The sequence below is a fragment of the Lepisosteus platostomus genome, chromosome 8, assembly GCF_059453375.1.
Source record: "Lepisosteus platostomus isolate fLepPlt1 chromosome 8, fLepPlt1.hap1, whole genome shotgun sequence".
NCBI lineage: Eukaryota > Metazoa > Chordata > Actinopteri > Semionotiformes > Lepisosteidae > Lepisosteus > Lepisosteus platostomus.
In genome coordinates, this window is record NC_142618.1 from 21,245,622 (window position 1) to 21,267,557 (window position 21,936).

General features: G+C 41.1%; 1 protein-coding gene across 1 annotated transcript in view; it reads right to left on the reverse strand.

Moving 5' to 3' along the window:
• Positions 1-20,156, reverse strand: part of LOC148657076 (enhancer of polycomb homolog 1-like) — a 66,658-nt gene extending 46,502 nt beyond the window's left edge. The window contains exons 1-2 of the mRNA XM_088642893.1: positions 19,859-20,156; positions 4,415-4,527 (exon numbers count right to left, since the gene is read on the reverse strand). The gene's annotated coding sequence lies outside the window, so the exon portion shown is untranslated. The remainder of the gene's footprint in view (positions 1-4,414; positions 4,528-19,858) is intronic.
• Between the last annotated feature and the right edge of the window lie 1,780 nt (positions 20,157-21,936).

The window sequence follows — 21,936 nt, forward strand, 5'->3', positions numbered from 1 at the left end:
ACACTACTGAAGAGTTTAGATTAAATGCATCATCAAACCATTGATCTTTTTGTCCCTTTTGAAGTTGTGATCAGCAAAAGCTAGTACATTTTCAATTAAACTCCAGTTAAATTCACAGAAACACAGGGTGGCGATTAAATTCCACCAATGGCACTCCCAGAATATTTATACTTCTGCTAAATAATATTAAAACTGACAGCTAGACATCTTTTTTTTCTAATTATGAATTTCATTGAATCCTTTATTTTACCAGATAAGAAATTAAAAATGACACTGCCACGGCCTGCAATGTGAACAAGTGCAGGAATTAAGGATTTACACCATTTAACTGATCACTCGCATCTAAAGATGGACAGTTTCAACCTCTGCAAATGGTCCCAGGCACTGGCAGCAGCAAGCAAAGTGCCCGTCCCCAAAATGGTAGGTCTACATGGAAAATGAATCCAATAATAGCATTAGCTCAGTGATAGGCAGTAAGATGGCACAGAGGTGCAAAAAAATAAAGAGGAAGGGTTTTCCACAGATTACAGATTGGGGAATTTTAACAGGAGAGCCTGCCTCGTATGCCAAGAGAAATACATTAAAAGAGTAAAGATCACAGAGATGAGTGTGACATGAGGCACCAGTGATATATCTTAAGTCGAAAGGGGTAAAAATCAGCAAGTTCCTCAAAGAATATTATCAGATGCCGCTAAACGGGTATTACCTAGTCCAAGATGGGGCATACAGACATTTAAAGTAGTGGACACTTTCATCTAGGTATACAACTATTTGTTGTGATACAGAAACTACATTTGTACCTATCATTTTACTTTAGTAGTTTTCCAATTTAAACCAATGTACTGTAATCTTTATTTTAAGAGTACCTTTTTTTTATGCTCCATGACTAGAGCTTTAAACAATATCTAGGGAAATATTTATTCATCCTTTCTCACCTCTCCCTTTTCATCCGCACATTTTTGTCATTCTTGCTCCCACTCTTTTGACTTGGGGCTCAGCTCTCTTCCTCATCTACCCCCTATTCCTGAAGAAGGCTCCACTTACAAAGCATCTCTTACAAGGAGAAAAGTGTAAAGATGGTAGATATCCTATTTCTAAAACACTTTTTCCCCTTGAATTCTGGTGTGGATATGTATAATAACGTCAGAAGTGCAAAGATGCTACAACACGATTTCCTTCGATTAGTGAAATTTTAACTGCAATCCCTTAGCATGATTACGGTTCCACTCATCTAAAGGCTGGAAATGTCATAATCAAAACAACAAAGAGTCCTTTAATTAAAGTTTATTCTATTTAGGTTTAAGGTGGGTTAAAATATAAAAGCCAGATTGGATCTATTGCTCCTGGAAGCAAGTATACAAGAGATCCTGGCAACAGTCATGGTGCAATCAGATAAAACAGGATATGTTCAGTTGCAAATGTACTTCCTTTAAAGCTAAGTTAGACCATTTCCCCTGTAGAACTAAGAAGTTGCACAAAATCTAGTGTTCTAATTCTTATCAGTTAGAATCATTTCTCCAGTACCACCAGCTGTTGAGGCTCCCAAACTAGTAAATAACCGCACAGCTTTGAGAAAGAATCAATCCAGGCCTGACAGGTACCAAGCAAAATGACAAATCCACATTTCGGGGGAAAAAACTGCCATATTTAACAAATGAACCATAGATACCATCTGCTACCTATCAGCTGGTCAGCAACACTACAGCCTGCACCTAACTGCTTTCTTAGACACTGTGAACAGTGTACAAGTGGCTACAAACCCAACTCTTTGATTAACATACACACAACTTTAATGTAAAAGCCAGAAGGCATTTGAGATCAAGAAATGTATCCCATCTTCTAACTGGGTTTTCAGTAACTTGTTAGTATTATAACTGCAGAGATCTGTGCTAACACTACTATACTACTACTTGCTCTAAATGTGAATGTACTCTGAATAGTTATTCAGAATAACTCCTAATTACTTAAGACTTTTTCACTGAGTACTAAAGACATTCTTGTAGCAAATGATGCTGGTCAGATGACAAATATAGCCCTCAAGTCTTACGAATGATGAATAGCCCATTTTTGTACAATGCTAGCTATTTAATACCATAATTTATATATTGATTAGTTCCAGTATTATTTAACAGTCTTACTGTTTTGTGGAATTGAGAACACAAATATGTGAGACATCACGGGGGTTAATGAATGGAGCACATGGTTTAAAAACAAAAACAAAATTGTATCAAATGTTATAAACCAGGCGTGAGTATTCCTCATTCTGGAGGCTGATTTACCTATACATTTTCTTTTGAGTACATCATCTATTAATCTAAATCAGCTAATTATTGGTGTAATGGGACAATTTAACAAAAACATTTCGTTTTTCCATGTGCTCTAATAAGACCTAGAAAACATACAGTCACTGGCTCTGCAAGACCAGGATTGTCCAGCTTCTTTTTAAACTGAACCTTGGACAAAATGACTAGTACAAATGCACAGGTCTTTTTTTTAACCATACCAAGGTCTGTTGTACTGTATATTATAAAATGAAAAGATAACTAATCTCCAGGGTGTGACGCAGTAGAATCACATCACACCCGAGGTGTTGGATGTTCTTGACCAGCAGCTTCTTGTCCAGCCATCCCAGGTGTGATGTCACCTTATCCCAACACAAACCTTATCGTACACTATTCTTTTACCACCACATATATCCCCTCCATTCATTGTGATGCTTACGTCAGCTGAAAATCAAACAGCCACATAAACAAGGCATCTATACCAACTTTAATATTTAAGCCCCAATGTTCTTGGGGGCTGACTAGTTCTTGTGATCAGGGATGATGCCCCCTACCAACCTCCAATCACCACCCTGCTATTAGAAAGCCCCTTCTCCTAGAAGCACAGGCAGCAAGGTGGAGCAAACCCACACTCTGCACCCGGGCAAGACGCCAGCCAATCACAGGATGAATCAGAATACCCCATGAAGCCAAGCTGGCACATCTCTGGGAGGTGGGAAGAAACCGCAGCACCTGGCAAACACCCCAGTATATGGGCAGAATGTGCCGACTCCACACATGCAGGGCTGGATGAAAGCCCTATCCGAGTGGGAACATACCTAGGGCCCGTCCTCCAGGAAGGCAAAAGTTTAAGCTCCATGTACAATGGAGGAAATTTTTTTTAACGATGCAGCTGTCATTTACTATATTCTGGGAGTGCCTAAATCAGTAGCAACAGACATACACAACGATGAACCATGCACTATTTTCTGATGCATGACAAGGGTGCACCAGGTTGGTGAATTGCGTTGTTAACATCAATGACGGATAAAAGAAAAACACCCGTGAGGTATCGGGGATGAAGAAAAAGCTACAGATGGAAGAACAGCACCCAAGCTGGTTATAAGCACACAAGATGGAGAAACATGCAAGGCAGACCTTTACAGGTGTTTCTGGTTGCATTTTGAATATACAAGATTGTCACTGTGAAGGATTCAAGTTTCAGATGATTCTTATTAAAGTCTGTGGAATCAGATGCTAAGTGACACACTGTGCAGGACAAGACTATGTTGAAAGTCCCTCTGCTACACTCTGAGACAAGTGGACACAAAGTGAACCGAGCCTGTGAAGGTCCACAGCTTTGGTTTTTATGAGGCTGGAGAAGCCTGTGACAATGCAGTTTATTGTGATACTGCACTGTTGTTTTTAAAAGTAAAGCTTTTTAGTTTAAAGACAGTTGAGAAAATGTTATATTTCTTTAAACAGAGCATCAGTGCAACATCCAAGTTCTTGGAGGTACAACATTAGTTCCAGTATATTGGCTGCATATTTGGTTGTTTGTGACCGTTTGGCCCTTAATAATAAAGTCAACAGTAACTGCATGGGCTAAGAGGATAATTCCTTACACTTATATAGCGCTTTTCTGGACACTCCACTCAAAGTGTTTTAGAGGTAATGGGGACTCCCCTCCACCTTCACCAATGTGCAGCCCCATCTCACCGAAAAGACAGAGCCTTTTTACACTGTCCCTGTCATTATACTGGGGCATTAGGACCCACATGGACCGCAGGGTGAGCACCCCCTACTGGTCCCTCTAATACCTCTTCCAGCAGCAACCTTAGCTTTCCCAGGAGGTCTCTCATCCAGGTACTGGCCAGGCCCACATGTGCTTAGCTTCAGGGGGCTGCCAGTTGCAGAGTGATATGGCTGTTAGGAATCCACAAGAAGGAGGGTTCATATTTGCGTATGTGCCTAGAGCCCACTGACATACTAATCCACTCCTGCACTTGGACAGAAGCTTTGACAATTCTGGACAGAGGACACAATCGAACCCAAGACCCTGGTTCTGAGAAATAGTGGCACCCCACGCCCCCACCCCACTCTGCCACAGTAGCAGCACCTGCACACATCCCCAGAAGATAAACCAAACTTACCCTTTTCTCATTGTTAGGTTTAGCCAGCAGCAGCTCACGTAAAATTCCCCAATTAGGTTAAGAGATTCAAACATTCCACATTTATCCATTTGGTAATATCCACCGCTACAGACCTGAAAAACAAAGTTAAAAAGGTGGTTAACATTAGGGTTAGGTTACAGAAGTGTAGAGCAACAAGACTACGAAATAACTTCCTTTTTTTAAAATCACCCTTTAGACACGTGCTATTTCATTTTTTGCTGCAATATTTACTGAACTGTAGTTGGATATTATATGGGAAATACCGATACATTCTGCGTACTGAACGTTTCAATTAGACCCGTTAATAGCGAGTAGTGCACCAAGTTGATGAATAATGTAGAGGAAATGTGATGCAGTTACCGCCAGCGTCCACCAGCACTCCATTACACTTCAGCCTCACTTTGCGCTTGCGCGGCTTCTTCTACGCGTCCTGCCGTAGTGAGAATAAACCACAATGTCTTCATTGTTTATTTACTGAACCGTAGAGTGTAGGGTAATGAAATGCACAGTATTTATACATCCCTTGAACGGTAACACCCCAAAGTATCGTTATGTTCTGTACTCTGACTTAAATGTACTTAATATTTGGTGTTGATTTTAATTACAGCGTTATAAAACTGTTTCATGAAGCAAAATGTTTTTATTTGGAAATCGTGGACGGTCATTATTAAAAGGGGATGTGTTCAATTTAAGTTCTGCACAGATTTGCTCAACTGAATCCTTACGCAAGACGGCAATGTAACGTACTGCCTATATACTGGAGGTTTAAATATATTAAGTTTGTTTTTAGACATGCTGTAAAGGCTGATTTCATGCTGAAAAGAAATGACGTTTTAGCCGTTAACGTTGCGTTTTTCTTTTGTGTTTAACTTTATTCTGGAAGAACGTTGACAGTGTGCAAAGGGAATGCACATCGCTGAATTACAAAAGAGATCGAGTTAGAGACACACTTAAATCAGCCAAAACTAGCACTATGTTTTAAAATTACATTTTTACGAGTGTGGTGGTGGGATGATTTAGCTGAGAGTAGAAACAGGGAGGATTTTAATTTAAAAAATCTTTTTTTAACATATACAGGCAATGCATTTTTCCAATTTTATGAAAGACTAAAATACCACTGAGTGTTCAAAATCTTGTTTGTTTATTGTAAGACTCACACGTTCATATCTACCATATAAAAGAGTAAACAATACATTATTTTACCCACGCTACTCTTAAAAGGCACACTGGCCATTTCTTCTCTAAAAACAGATTGAAGTGGGTTCAAAAGGACTTGTCGCAAGACAATACTTGGAAAAACAGAACAAAACCAACCATGTTGAGTAACTATAAGGAATTCAAGGCTTAAAGGTTAAAAATTGAAGAACATGTTGACCATCACATTTAGTACTGCTTATATTTTAGGCTACTAAGTGCAATATTAAAAACAAGTTATTAATATCACCTCTCCTCTGATTTTCATGCTTGTCTGATGCATCAAAGGTGATGGGTACCACATGCCCTGATTTTACAGGGACAGGTTCTGAACGCTGCCCAATTCCGTACAATGAATACATCTACAATACATGCCGCTGTGAACTGTATTTAACAGTGACGAGCAAAGAGTACACCGAGTTGTGACAAGGTACTTTTGAACTGAACTTCGATAGTTCTGTCCAGCCCTAACAGTCTCTGCTCCTCAGCTGTAATCAGGTGAGCCACAAGAACAGCCAAGACAAACAATGCCTAACTGTCTTACCACAGAGAGGAGTGACATGAAACTCTCCATCCTGAAAATTTCAATGGATTTTGTTTTATAGAGGATAAAGAAAATATACTATAATAACATGTGTTGTCTCTGAAACTGATTCAGCCCAGCTATACTGTCATTTCCCTTCCACAGCATCCATTCCTCCAATCTCTTAGGCCTAATAAATTCAGGCTAATGTAATACAAGTACAATAATCTACACGGTTGCTTGGTAACACAACCAGCTGTCTTTTAGAGTTTGAAGTATTCTAGAATCCACCAGGCCACGTTCTAGAACTGGTAAGCAGATACTAAAAGACGGCTGACCCATCCAAGAGCCCCCTTCCAATTTTGTGGTCACTGGACGGCACAGAATCTTTTCTAAGCTCTGCAGGACTCTGCACAGATTTGCCTAAATTTCACAGAGATTCCATTACCAAAGGAAAGAAATTTGAAAAGACTGGAATGCATTTTGTGGAAGAACCTCCTCTTATATTCAGCACACCTTGCAATCTGTTTTTCTCAGGGTAAAACATCCTTGAAAGAAGCAGCAAGTAGGAACATTCAGACACCAGTAAGTGACAGATGAGATATTCATGCCCGAGTAAAGGTTTCTGATGAATCATGTGGAGGGCCATTATGACAAACCAAATGCTGGATCAATAATATAGGCAAAAACAATCTGGACTTGGAAGACTTCCTACCTCCAGTTCCTAACACCTACAACCTTTCCAGCCCACCATTTTAATCTGTAAAAGGATAGGAAGGACCTACGATTCAAGTGGTTTAGTGGGCCTCAAACCTCAGGGCTGATCTTCGCCAAGTTATGCACGGTGCCCAGTTTACCCCACGAGAGCACTGCCCATCTAATTAATTTACTATGAGGCACGCAGTTGGGTCACATTTTTGAAGTTGCTGCTATGGTCTGGAACTTACCAAGCTGTCCAAACTGTGAGTGGATGCAAGCATCCTTGCCTGAGCTAATGCCTGAACAGCACCATTCAGACAATGTTGTCTTTTAGCACCATTTGATAGAAGCCAAAGCAAGGGCCAACACTCAACACTCCACAGCTCTGGTCTCAGGCCACACATCCTGTATTAAAACACCAACAGACTTGGATTCGTATTTGCAGAAAGGAAACCGGACAATCACAAATGCACCTTGTACTGCCTTTTCAGACTTAACCAGCTCCCGGTGACAGCTGGAAATACTGGAGAAAAGTGCTCTAATTGACAGTAATCATAGAATAGAAATAACCTAGAACTAACTTAGTTTAAAAATGACAACAAAAAAGAAGCCTTAAACATTCTACATTGGGCAAATGAAATGAGAAATGTGAACAAGGGTTACATTGAAATCATGCATATTACAAAACCCTACGTAAAATGTTAACTGAAAGACACAAAAAGGACTGTTCCTGGATTTGTATTTAGTGTTTCACATAATACATCAGGTACAGTAATGAAGAGAAATGCCATTTTGGGGATGCTTGGAAACTGCAGACAGTGATATTCCAGTACCATTCATGTCCACAAATACAGTAGATTAGCGATGCAGGCAGCACCAATTTCTGATGTAGCAATAAACTCTTATGTAAAGTAGTTCTTCAGCTTTCCCCGACACTGTTTAGTAATGAACCTTGTGAAACAAACATTATTACATTTGCTGTAAGACCTTTTCCTTTCCCCACAGTAGTTGTGACTACTTTAACAATTATTAGACACAATTATATAGGAATGGAAATGTACACGCATATAAACAACTACACAGCTTATCCAGACAGTATTTGTGGGAGTGTTGGGGGTTACTTTATTCCACAACTCTAAATAAACAAGCAGGCCTTTCAATGGCTCAGTCTGTACTGCAGCTTAAGGTTAACGGAAACTGAACTGGTGTGTGGGGTTTACCTTACTTTTGGAATGTTTGTATTCAGGATGTTTATATTCAGAGTAAATCCATAAATCTCAATTGGCACATACAGTAGCTAACACACATCATGCCAGTTCCTGGGCTGAGCCACATCCATTTTCCTTCAGACAATCTTGAAGCAGGCCAAAGTTCATTTTTATATTTACAGAAGGATTCTGGTAACTCACAGATGGGGGTGGGGGTATTTTTGGACAAAGGTTTTTCCAAAGTCACATTCTTTAAATCCAGTTCGAGATCACTCTGCCACAGATGTGTTATATCACCTTTTCTTTGATCATAGGATGTGCTACCCAGTTTTGATGTGGTAAGACATCAAAGTACCAAAACCAGAAGAATAATTTCCAAAATGTAACTAATATACCTCAGTAGAAACCTCAGCAGGACTAAACTGCCATTCATTTTTTTTGCTGACCTGACTTAAAACAACAGTACCAAAGATCTTTCCATGTGAAGCTATAATTTTAAGAATGACAGAACAGTGCTATAAGTTACTAAACAGAAAAATGGATGTTTCCCAATAAAAAGTTATTCCTCTTGAATTTTGCTCATCCCTGATTCAATCCAATTTAATTTTTTCCCCCCCAAAGTACCAGTAAACAAATATTGGCTGTGTATTAGGGTGCCAAGCCATATAGGACATATGGCTTGGCACCCTAATACACAGCCAATATTTGGCTCCAGGACGGACAGGAGTCTTGTGGTTATTTGCATCCAACATGGTCAGGATTCTACCTGCCAAATGTGGACGCGAACACATTGAGAGACTCTTGCCTGAATGGCTTTATAAATGTATCCATGAAAACATAAATCAACCAGTATTTTCACTGCAAAGATCAATTCAAACATTTTTATTCAGTCTTACTTAACTGTTGCATATTCTTATAAAGCCACGTGGTATCATCCATATCCACATCCAGACAACAGTGGTGACACGCAGTGTGTGAACACATTGGTTTTCCGACAAAACTTGAATTTCTGAGGTATTTCCATGTCTGTATATACAGTTCTCAGTATGAGAAGGCATTCTTCAAAAGGATTTTAACTACCCTTTATTAGAAAGCTATTGCATTATCAGTGGGCACAAGACCGACGGTCGCAATGTGCTTTGCTGGAAGGCCTTCCTCAGTACTCCTGCGTTTTATAAAGCAGACTTGCCGTTTACAGCAAGGGTTCCCAGCGCTGGCCCCAGAGAGCCACAGTCCAGCAGGATTTACATTTCTAAAGGCCTGCAGCTATGATCAATTAAGCAGGGGTTGTGCTCAATTAAGTAATTTAGTCATTTGGAACAAAAATCAGAAGCTCCTTCAGCCTTCAAGAACCAATGTTCCCGTCACTGAAACACTACTTGCTTATTTGAACAACTGCTTGGATGAGTGCCGCCAACCTTTGTTTAGGGTGACCTCTAAGAATGACTGGATTAGAGTTCTCCAGGACCAGGTTTGATACAGAAAGGAAAGTTTCATATGCATCACATCAACCTCTGTAAAAGGTCGAAAGAAAAATCCATCTGTAAGATATACAGCAGGTGTACTACAGAAAACTTTCAACATAAGATATTGAATAAGCAGACACTCTTGACATTTTTAAACCTTCTACATTAAAAATCTCGTATCCCTTAACACTTAATATTCAGTTTCTACCAGGACTACGGAAGTGATCAATGTGAGCCGTTTACTATGCTCAGAAAGATACCAGTGAAATGCCACTCACAGTGGTCAATACAGATGGCATCACCCTACTTGACCGTGAAGAGTTCACCAAGGTATTTTAGTTGCCTGGGACTGAACTCTCTTGACCTCCCTAACAGATGAAATCCTGTTCGCCAATGGAGGAGAAATTAGTTATTTTCCCGAGTTCTTGCATTTCCTTTTAAGAAATCTCGTGACAGACTTTCAAGAAGTTTCAAATAAACCTCTTCAGCTTAAACAGTACTTCAAACTGATGCTTACATTCTCATTGAAGTTAAAGCTGTCAGCTGTACGACTTACAGACCACAGTCACCCGCAAATGATGAGAAGCCAAAACCAAGAGTTCAGAAATTGTGTGAACAGTGTTCTGGTGAAGGAACAAACAAATAAAACCCTTTTCTCCTCAAAAGACTTTAGAAAAAAAAGAGGATGGATTTAAAAAAAACTTTTTTCCTAAATATGCCAAAAACTAAGACCTTAGCCACACAGCCTTTTAAGACTACATAAGTACTTTTTACAGTATTAGGAAGAAAGAGCAAACCATGAATTTTTATACTTATAAGCACAACTGTGTTATATCCAAAAGAAACAGCAGCAACCAAAAAGCAGAAACTAAAAAACATACTACCACATTGTGTATGCCACTGCTACAGGTGAGCAGGAAATCTGACTGAACATTGTGTGACAACGGTAAAAAGATTTAAGAAGGGAGAGCGAAACACTTCAAATACATCGATATTTTAGCTGTTACACAATATACAACACCGAATGTCAAAACAATTCTCTCTCTGCGTCAATTGATCACTCCCGACTGGCTGAGAGGCACTTGATTGACCGTTTCCATCAGCAGTAAATCACCAGATCTGCGAGCCGATTGGGCACAGTGGAGGAGGTGATGTAACGAGGGGAATGCCAACCTTATTGAAAATAAAATAAAAGGGAACCAATGGGACTCACTGATCAAGTGAAAGGCACCTCAGTGCTATGGGCATGGCCGACTTGCTATGAGCAGAGCCAAGTCCTTGCTCTGCTCATAGCAACACTTGCTCATAGGCTTTTCTCCTGGTGAGGGCGGTACTAGTGCAAAGGACTAATAATAATGTAGATATTATCAAAAACAGAATTTTGTTAGAAATCCTCTGATGTTTAAAACTATTTTAGCAATTGTCTTAAGGTAATAATTCAAACGTATAAAGGGAAAGCTGAAGTAAACAGAGAGACACAAATACATAAAACAAAGTACAACTGTATTCATTTTCAATCATATAGTTAGACATTTCCCTCCAGGATAATGAAGAAAAATCACATTACCCAACTACATTTTCTGAATCTAAATGTAATCAGTCTTGACTGAAAAGATAACTAAAATTACAATATGAAGATATTTAACAAACCTTTAACATTTTCTGCCCTTTTGATCACTGACCCAAACATCACAAAAGCACCTTACTATCACACTCCTTAATGTTCACTTTCAAGAAGTGAAAATGTGCTATCAATGTTGATAAGAAATCTTCATAGCTCCAAATTCTGTTTTTATTGACAATTGAATCTGTCACCAAATTAATCAGGTTTTATGTTTATGAGTCAGTAGAAACATTTAACTCCCTTCTGTGCAGCTGAATATTTCACCTACCAAATCTTTTCCACATTACACTTTTCTGGGGTCTGCTGCATAGGAACACATTCAGATATTTTCATGTTCAACAGTTATGAAGATAAAAGAATGTAATCTGTATGTGAACATTTATATGAAAGCCGGTCCTGATGAAATAAGAACAAAAAACAAGGATGTATGGATTGGATAATGCATTCTACTAAAAGACCTACTGCCATCTTAATTGGCTTGCACAGGACAATGTCATATTTGTCATAACTGAAGTCCAGAGAATCCTCTAAATCCCTCCCTGGCAGGGATTAAACTATTCCCCTGGATGGAACCTGAGGTTCTGGCACTTCAGAAGTGGGATTATAAACCATCCCTCCAGTCTAGGTCTTTCAGATGCTCTGATTTGTGAACCTTGAGTTCGAACCATAATTGTTACAGTAGATTGGACTGAATCCTGGAGATAGAGACGGTTGATCAAGAACATTTTGCATGCAGTTAACCATGTCTTCATCAATTTAAATGAATCGTACGTTTGGGTTCATGGTCATGCCAGAATGTCACCTTGCAGCCTACCTTAAGCTTTTTGGTTGTTTTGGAGCACTTTGGCCAAAACATCCTGGGACGTGTTGGAGCTCATGATTCCCCCCATTTTTAACAAGGGCTCCAAGACCCAAAGAGGAAAAACAACCCCAAAACTCATAAGTTTTTTCCCCTCAATTACACTGATGTTATTTCCGATGTCCAAAAAGCTCAATTTTCAGATCTGAAAATGAGGCAGGATTGCAATTGTCATTCTGATGCCGTTTGGCCAATTCACCCATTTTTATAGCTTTACCTAGAAAAGGTTTCTTGCGTGCGATCTGGCCATGAAGGCCACAGTCAAGCAGCCTACATCAGACGGTTCCTTCCGACACCCAGTTTGTTCCGCAGGTCTCCCACTGTTGCCTTCGGATTTACAGACGATTCCTGAGCCACCCGATTCGCAGCCCGAGGTCAAGAGATACACTTGCGCCCTCTTACTGGCAGAATTGCCTCTATACCAGTAGCTTTAAAATTCCATATCAGGCACTACGGTGGAAAAGGGCAAATGCAGGAGACTTGTGGAGGATAATGACCCTTTTGTCTGCAGTCATCAGAGAGCTTTCTGACCTTATCCTCTGATGATGCCTACTACTCTTACATCTTCTCTGTCACCACTCTACTCCAGGGAAGGCTTGCATCGTGCTTCCAAAATGCACAATGTCATCGTCGATTTGTTTTTGTTGGATGTTGTGGAGCTACTTAGCCATGCCTAATACCTAAAATTAAATGCTGATCCAGTAATCATCTCCCCCCAAAAGTCAGCCCACTATGCAATTATATGATGCATCTCATTTTCCCTGTAAAATTAGAATCTTCTTGGTACACTATTTGCAATTACAATATAAAACTGTTCAAGAGCACATAGGATTCCCTGACTTGATGCCAATTTCCCCCCCACGTAATTACCCTCTCCAGATGCAATTAATTACACACAAGACCATTCTGAATGTAAATCAGATGGTGATGTGCCTAGCTGTAGGCCACATTGCTTGGATTTTCCAAATCTACCAAACCGTTTTAACTGCAGGAGTCTCATAGGATTGTAAAATATGAAGTACATCCAGTTTTACTTAATGTAAATATTAAATTGAGGGGAAACCATCTGGGTTCATGAAGCTGCTATACATTTGAATAAGGAGTATTACGGGAAAAACATTATAGCAATATATGCCTTAGGCTCAACTACCTTACATGATCTTTCATGCTTGTGTAACTCAGACAACCATATAACCCTGCACTCAAGAAAACCCCAGGGCACCAACAACACACCAGCTTGAGGCATTTACAACAGCATAAACAAAGCAAATCCTGAACAGTCCAGTGGTACTGAAAAACAGTTTATTTTGTCAAAAGTAAATTCAAACTATGCTTATTTGGTTAATGTTTGAAAACTGTGCCTTCGTATTCATTTATTGGAAAGATCTACTCCTGCTTCTGTAACAGTTTCTTCCTTTATCAACTAACATTTTAGACAAGCAAATTCAAGGTGTCAATGCACAGGAACTACAGATTCTCCTAAAGAACTGTATCGTCACAATGACAAGATTACAGTATTTTATCCTATATATCCTGTATTCAAGAATCATGATGTGAAGGCCTTGACAATTAAACTGTTTGTCCAAAAAGAGAGAAACTAAGCAGATTCAAAGTGATCTATTACAAAGCCTGAAATAAAACCCAGCACATTGATGGCATCACCAGGTGCACAACAGCTGTCAATATGAAAGCAGCAACTGAGATCTGAAACTGAAATCTAAACATCTGAAATAGAAGTAGGACCATATGTGAAAGAGACAAATGTACTTGTTCTGCATAAATAAAGAGTAGAAATACATTAGTGAGGGATATTCCTTCACATACAGTATTAAAAGTAATAAAATGTATAAGAAAATAATACTCCAGCACTCTAATTTAGTACTTAATATGACCTTGAATGAGTGTATAGCAGAAACTGCGTGGGCAGGTTTTAATTGTCAGCATCTTTCCTGTTTTCAATGAAATCAACCCTAAAACCCTTCAAAATGGATGCTTCATTACAGTCTTGTCCCCACTCTGATCACCAAGCTTCCATAACCTGACTTATGTGATGGCCAATCCAAGACTTTAGTCCTGACACTTATTTGTCTAATGTGCAAATCTCTGATGATCCTACAACTACATGCATACCAATCTGAATGTATTGGCCAGTTGCTAAGTTTATGAGTTCTTCAATAACGGAGCTAATTTGGTTTTAAAAAAGTTAATATGTTCCAGCATTATTTAATTCTTGCTGGAACCATTATCAAATCCAAGAAAAGGTAGGTGAAATATTCACTATAGGCCTTGCAGTTCTTACCTAAATTAATTCTGGTCTCAGCTTTGGGAACAATTCATTTTTTTGGCCTTTCAGAGCCAAAAAAGAATGTCAAAGGTCACTTCAAGCTGGTTTTATTGACGCATACTACCCAAATTGTAGTCACATGTTGCTTCTTTGCAGTTGAGCCCATATATAGGAGATGTATAATGCAGACCTACATTTAATACTTCACCCTCTTCTACATTTAGCATAAATCCCCCCTCTTCTGCTTCAACACTTCATCCTGTCTCTTGTCCTGTTCCTTTCTTGCACTTTCGTGATGGAACACTGGGACTCTGCACGGGGCCTTCACCAAACCTGACCTTTCACCTTTTCCTAATCGCAGTGGTCACGGTGAGCTGAAGCCCAGCCTGACGGACACAAGGCAGGATACGCACACCCTGGACTGGACTGGACACCAGGCCAAGGTAGGGAGTAAACACACACTTGCACTCATACAGGCACACGTGTGGACTGTGGAAGCACACTAGAGCAACCTTAACTCACATGGCCATAGGGTCAGAGAGAATGGGAATGAACTCTCAGATTCTGGCAGGCCATAATCATTTCCATGCATTGTGTTGAACTGCTTTTGTTTTACTAACTGCACAACAAATCTGAGCTCTGCCCTTTTACATTTTCTAGCCTTTTCTGGTTATGGCGTTATGTACTACTACTACTATATATTTCCTGTTTCCTGTTGTTTATACCGCTATGCACTTTGATCATTTTAGAGAGATTTTACAGTTCAGCCATTTTAGTGGCCTTGGATAACGTTTTCTGCCCAGTATCGAATACTAAACCTCTTTGTATTTCCTGTGCTGCTTCTATGTGGTTTTGCAACCTATTTTTCCCAATCTACAGTTTTGACAAATGTAATAACTACTGTACAGTCAATATTTCTTGAGTAATCATGACAGATTTCCCTCATTTCTTTTGGTATTTTTCCCCCCAGTTAAACAGGTCAAGTCCAAAACTCAAGGTGTAAAGCTTTTGGCTTTACATTATATGAAGAGGTAACTGATAGAACATATTTCAGGCTACAGTATACTTTGTAAGAAATCACGGGCTTGGATGAGATCATGTACTTATTAACCAGGCTGCAGAATGTCTGGTGTTCATCTGCTTTAGCCTTCCCCCATTCAAGACGGAAAGGAGAGACTAAAGATGGTAAATGCACTCGTAAAGATGAGTTCCAGCTACTGTAAGTACTCTTCTGCTCTGAATTTCGAAGGTGAAACAGAAGAGTCCCAGAAACACAATTACAAGGACTTTGTTGCCATCTATGCATCAGCCTCTCCATCAGGAGATGTCGGCCCTTAAAGCACTCCGCCCCCCCCCCCCCAAGTTTAGCTCGGGATGTGTAATCAGAGATGACACCCTTTCTCTGCTGTGCATCTCTGATCGGGTTCTCTCTTTCGAGCTCGGGTTGTATTCCAAAATCTTCTAGAAAAAAGAACCGCACACGGCCAACAAGGACTCAGCGCCCGCCTGATACAAACGTGATGGGGCACAGGCAGGCAGGTCTCCTTTCCTTACCCCCCCCCCCCCCCCGGAAAAAGCTGTATGGGGGAGCTGTGGTCCTTGGGCGTCACGTCGAACTGGAGCAGTGCTATCTGAACAGAGCCAGGGTACACAGCCGCTGCCAAACCGTGTTGATCCACTTGCGGTCTGCACGGGTTGGCAGACTTTGCAGAAGGATCATTCTCCTCCCTTATCCCGGGGGGGGGGGGAGGGAGCAATGTAGCTTTAATTTACAAGGCTGGAAAGCGATCAACAGCTAGCGACCGCAGCAACATATTAAAAGGAAGAGCAAGGGTCCTTTTTCCTTTGTCCTGCAAAGACCTGCTACCAAGGGATCAGCCCCACATCTCTTTCTCCTACTTCAGCAGCGCTGGCGGGCATCTTTTTGTCCTGACAGGATCATTTCACGGTGGCCTTTCAGCAGGCCGAAGGCCTCCTTCCCTTTAACCCCCCTGTCCTAGGCCCCACTCGACAATGGCAGAACGCTCTTCTGTTTATTTTAGGCGACTTGTTCTGCGGGAGGAGGGGTGGAGCGGGGCGGGACAGAGGGCGCCTCTGTGCGAATGCAGCTCCCGACATGGAGGTGCGGGACTGTGCTGCCTTTCTAAACCCGCAGGTCCGTGCTTAGGTCCAGACAAACAGAGGAACTGCTCCTCGCTCTCCTTGTGGGATACGCTACAGAGCAAGAGGGAGTCCACGTTAATGACAACTTAGAACGGCAGCCATGTCACCCTGCAACTCCCAACTGGCAGCCCACTGAAGCTCAGCAGGTGTGAGGCTGGTCAGTACCTGGATGGGAGACCTCCTGGGAAAAACTAAGGTTGCTGCTGGAAGAGGTGTTAATGGGGCCAGCAGGGGGCGCTCACCCTGCGGTCCATGTGGGTCCTAATGCCCCAGTATAGTGACGGGGACACTATACTGTAAACAAGCGCCGTCCTTCGGATGAGACGTAAAACCGAGGTCCTGACTCTCTGTAGTCATTAAAAATCCCAGGGCGTTTCTCGTAAAGAGTAGGGGTGTAACCCCAGCGTCCTGGCCAAATTTCCCATTGGCCCTTACCAATCATGGCCTCCTAATAATCCCCATCTATGAACTGGCTTCATTACTCTGCTCTCCTCCCCACTGATAGCTGATGTGTGGTGAGCGTTCTGGCGCACTATGGCTGCCATCCCATCATCCAGGTGGATACTACACACTGGTGGTGGTGGAGGGGAGTCCCCATTACCTGTAAAGCGCTTTGAGTGGAGTGTCCAGAAAAGCGCTATATAAATGTAAGCAATTATTATTATTAATTATTAGAGAGTACACCTAAATATTAATTCTACACCCTAGGTATTGATATTACAAGTGGAAAAGGTTTAGTGTCCTGGCCAGCCATCAAATCACAGCTTATACTAAATATCAAAATCCCATTTATTATTAAGCATACGTTTTTTGCATACGAGCAAAACGATGCAACTGTTGATTCAAGTGCTTAATTCCATATTCGCTACAGTCAAGGTTAAACCTTCAGACTGTCGGTTTTGCATGGGTGTATCCGGGAAATGAAGGACTATTTTGTACAGTACACCATGGGCTAACTTTAAAACCACCCACTGCACAAGTTCCACAGACATTCCTGGGAATGAAAGAGCAGCTTGAACCGAACCGTAAATAGAAAACAAAAACGTTACTGATGGAAAATAAATGTTTTGATGGTGCTGTCCTAATTTATCTTTCAGCACTGCCACATCAATCCCCGAGATGGGAGACCGGAGGAAAACCAGGCTGCTGCCTTATGTGGCACTGGTGGACCAGTAGATGGTGCGCTTGCCTCTGGAGCAGCGATGCAGTAGGATGCGCCATCCTTCAGATGAGACTTAAGCAAAGGCCCTGACTGCTTGCTCACTAAAAATTGGCACCATTTGCAAATTGTTTTGTCTAAATTCTAGTCTGGTCAATCAACATCACCCACCTCCAATTCAGTTCGGCGAAGTGATTTTTCAGTTTCATAACCAATCTGCTCTGCAATGGGACTGGTGGCACACGATGGCAGCCACACATTAACCAGATGGACAAACTGGGTCCCCTTCTACACGTAAAGCTCTGTGCATTCTTCTTGGATAAAGAAGCACTTCATAAAGGCAATTAAGCTGTACAATTTAATACGCACACTTTCAGTAAATATACACTTAATGTGATTTAAAACGAGGTTTTGAGCACCCAAAAGGTCACCCGTAGACACAAATGTCTCTCCTTTTTTTTAACCTCTTCTTCCACGCAGCTCCTCCCAGTCTGGTTTGCCTCAGTTGTGTCACAGGCCGTGGGCCAAACACCAACACTGGCCAAATATGCTGCGCTGGTCATTAAACTGGTGTGTGTAACTTGACGTGGAGCCGGTTCGTCCAGCTGTTTTACGATCTAGCGCTGAACATAATCCACACCCCCTCTTACCTCCCACAACAAAGCAACTCCCCCCTCCCCAAAAAACACACCCTGATAAATGGGGAAACAAGCTGACTTTATGTTCGCAGTTATTACATATAGTTTTTCACATTATCAAGGACACTCAAAAGCTGAACAAAAAGGTACTAGATATGCCCTACTCCTGAAAAGAAATTAGGTCAGATTTAAGGAGTGCGGAAGGGTTACAGCCAATACAGAGTGGAGGATGCTTTCAAGATAAAAGGGCATTTTCATAGCTGAAGAAAATCGCTATCAGCAAGGTGTTTGCTAAAAAACAAACAAACAAACCCTTTTTTTAAATTCCCCAAACAGTTATCTGGACTACATGGTTTTCTTAATTTTACACCGAAAACAAACAAATCCGTTAACACAAAGACGGCGGGTGCTAGGTGCTTTATTTGGAAAGCATACAAAGTGTGGGTTTAAGGCAGACCATAATATAACAAAAACGCAGAGGTGTCGGCTGAGTACAGTAGTTTATGCGACATACGTTTCCCCTCAAGACATAGGGTTTTCGGCAAAAGGGAAACTGATCAACAGATACACTGTAGCAAGCCCCGCCTATTCCAAATACTGTATCAACTGCAATTAGATCATAGGCGTCAAAGATACCTTAGGGCATCCCCACAAGAATTATTGAGGGGACAAAAAACCTCACACAAAGAAATATCTGTACAGTACACGTACAGGCTCCATCTGTCTAAACATAATAACGTCTTTTGACAATTTCATACAGCACCACGTCGCGCTTTTTATCGTATTTTATTAAAATTTATAAATTAAACCTTCCAGACTAGAGTGCACCACAGCGCCGCCACCACAGATTAATGCAAACAAAAAGCTGATCTTTCTATCGTGCGCAAAAAAAAAACCCTAAAAAAATCTCAAAACAAAACGACATCGGACCGACCTCAGGCCCGAAGAAAAACAAATCCCACTGCAGTCCCAAATGATATGGTTTACTAAAAAAATCCCAGTAAAATAGAAGAGGTGAAATCTATGCATTGCGGTCACTTTAACTTAATATACGCCGTGGTAAAAATGTCAACCTCCACCTTTACACAAGAAAGGGGCAGGTTTCCCCCACTTACATTCGACCGAAAAAAAATATAGGAGCTTTGCTTTCTCATAGCCACGTCGAGAGAGAGCCGTATTTAATAACGTTAATTTATTGACCTTTCTGAAGAATTACAAAGATGACTTATATGCGAAACAGTGCAACGTACGCATTTGGCGTTGCAGGCATTTTAGGTCTTTTCATCTGGAAAAAACTCCAACAAGACGGATTGAAGTTTATTTCCTTTTTTGCGCTACATAGACGGGCGGTAACGTTTTTTTTAAAAGCCAGCTACGTGTATTCAATAACGGAGAATCGTTGAAAATATCAAAGGGAAGGATATATTACTTTGCTCCAACATTTGCCAGGAATCAAGGATAGACGCGACACCATGGGCGGAATTTATATACAGTAGTCAAGCAAAGAGAATACGCTCATTCTAATTCATTAAAAGACTATATCCGTGGTCTCCCGGTTAAACGAGGAAATAGTTCAGAAAATCGTGATATAAAACAACGAACTCACCAGAAAACGCAGTCAGGGTGGACGATGACAATTCTGCTGGTATATGATCACCCAAAGATAGGCTGTATAGTTGGTGTTCGCAAACAACAAACGCCATGCAGCAAAATTACTGTGAAACATTTTTCTTCTTTTATTTCTCTCCCTCTCCGAAATATCCAGTAGGGTAAACGTATCGCTTGCTCCCTTTGATTAGGAAGCGTCTCCGAAGGAGGCGAGCGGCTGTGGAGATCAGGAAAAAAATAAGAGCGTTATTCCAAGAAGATTAAAAGCTGACCAAGCCAGAAGAACACTCCGGTATGGGGTTAACAACTTTGCTGTGGCAAACAGGCGCTCCGTGATTGGACGGCGAGTGGCACCAATCACCTGTGGAGAGCTTAGGGTTGATGAGCTCACTCAGCACAGAAAGTTCAGTAGTGTTGTACAAATGTTACAAGACCGACGTCGCCGCTTCGAAGAAGAAGGGACACTCAGCTCCTTTTTGACTCTGTTGACGCTGTAATATACACATAAGAACGAAGAAAAAAAGTAAAAAACAACCCGACAGGATATGACACTCAAACAACGTATCAGATTATTTTTATCGGGGGGTATTGGTAACGAAACACTAATGCATGCAAGCAAAATACGTATCGCATAAAGGGAAAGTGACCGCCATCAAATCAGATAATATCCTGGATTTCTTTTATTATATACCCTGGGGTGGGGAGGGGCAAAGTGCAGGTTTAGTTGGTGTCTACCAAAGACCAAACCAATCGCAGAAGGGTCCTTCTTTAGTCTCTTAACTGGACAGAGTATTTGAGAACACGGTTCAAAGTCATAAAAGAGGCGTCTCGCGTACTTCGGTGCCGCCCGGTTTGAGAGTACACGGTTGCGTTTACTGTACCTCCACCCGGAGTAGAGATGCAAAGCTTAGTCATGGCTGTATCACAGCGAGTGTGATCTCAACAGCACTCCAGAGGAGCCAGAGGTACTACAAAGGACGAACACTGCTCCAAGACACAGACAGAGGCCAACATCCAACAGCACCAGTAAGGGACGAGAGGGCTCCCTCGACACAGATGTGTATCGAGGACAGTTTGGCTCCCAGGCTGCCCGAAGACACCGGTCATCAGAGTGCATGCGTGCAATGGACAATGCGGAAATAGTTACAAGATTGACAGCTGAGGCTTCAAACTGTTTACGGAAGTCAGAGCGAAGAACCGGGACACTCAAATGAAAGCTATGGTCAGTATGAATGTGCCCAAATTAAACCATTACAAACACTTCCAGTTAAGTACGCCAGATAATATACGGGATTTTCAAGATTTTAATAGGGGAGGCACCAGCATCAATAATTCCAAATTCCCACAGGTGGCGCGTTTTTTTTTATTACAGCTGCGACAAATTTGCTGACTTTTTCAGATGTTCTTGTTGAGAGTTTAGTTACTAATAGGAAATATCCTAATCTCTTCCTAACATTAATTACAAATATAAACACAGCAAGATTCAAATAGAAGTAATAGAAAGCTGTATTTAAAGGCTATACACTCGTTTATGAGGTAAATAAGGTAAACAACTTCTCCATATTCTACTTTCATTTTCTGCTGTTATGACCACACTTAACCACAAAAAAGAAGTGAGATAGAAACATAAAATAAAGGGATACCCACTATCTTCTAAATCAAGTAATAGTCTGAACAATCCTAGAGATTTGTGGGAATTAAATTGAGTTTCCTAAGAGGTTAAATGTAGGCACAGAGAAGGAAACAAGACCAAGAGGACAATCACATCAGAGTAATGAGGGAAAATGTTATCGGGTCTATGACACTGTCAGACCAATCCTGGCCAGCAAAGAGCACCTTCTCACCTGACTTTAACCTTGCCTGATTCTGGTTGTTTTTTTTTCCCGTCTTACCAGATGTTCTAGATACAAGCAGGGAGCATAAATTCAGGAAGGCTAAACTAGAAATTCTTATCATCTTTTGAACTGACCCGATTGAGTGACTTTTTTGTGAGATCGCAAGTGTAATGAACATTGCAGTCATAGACTTGACTGCAGTGGCCCTACTGATCACCCATGCCCTCACACAAATACTGTG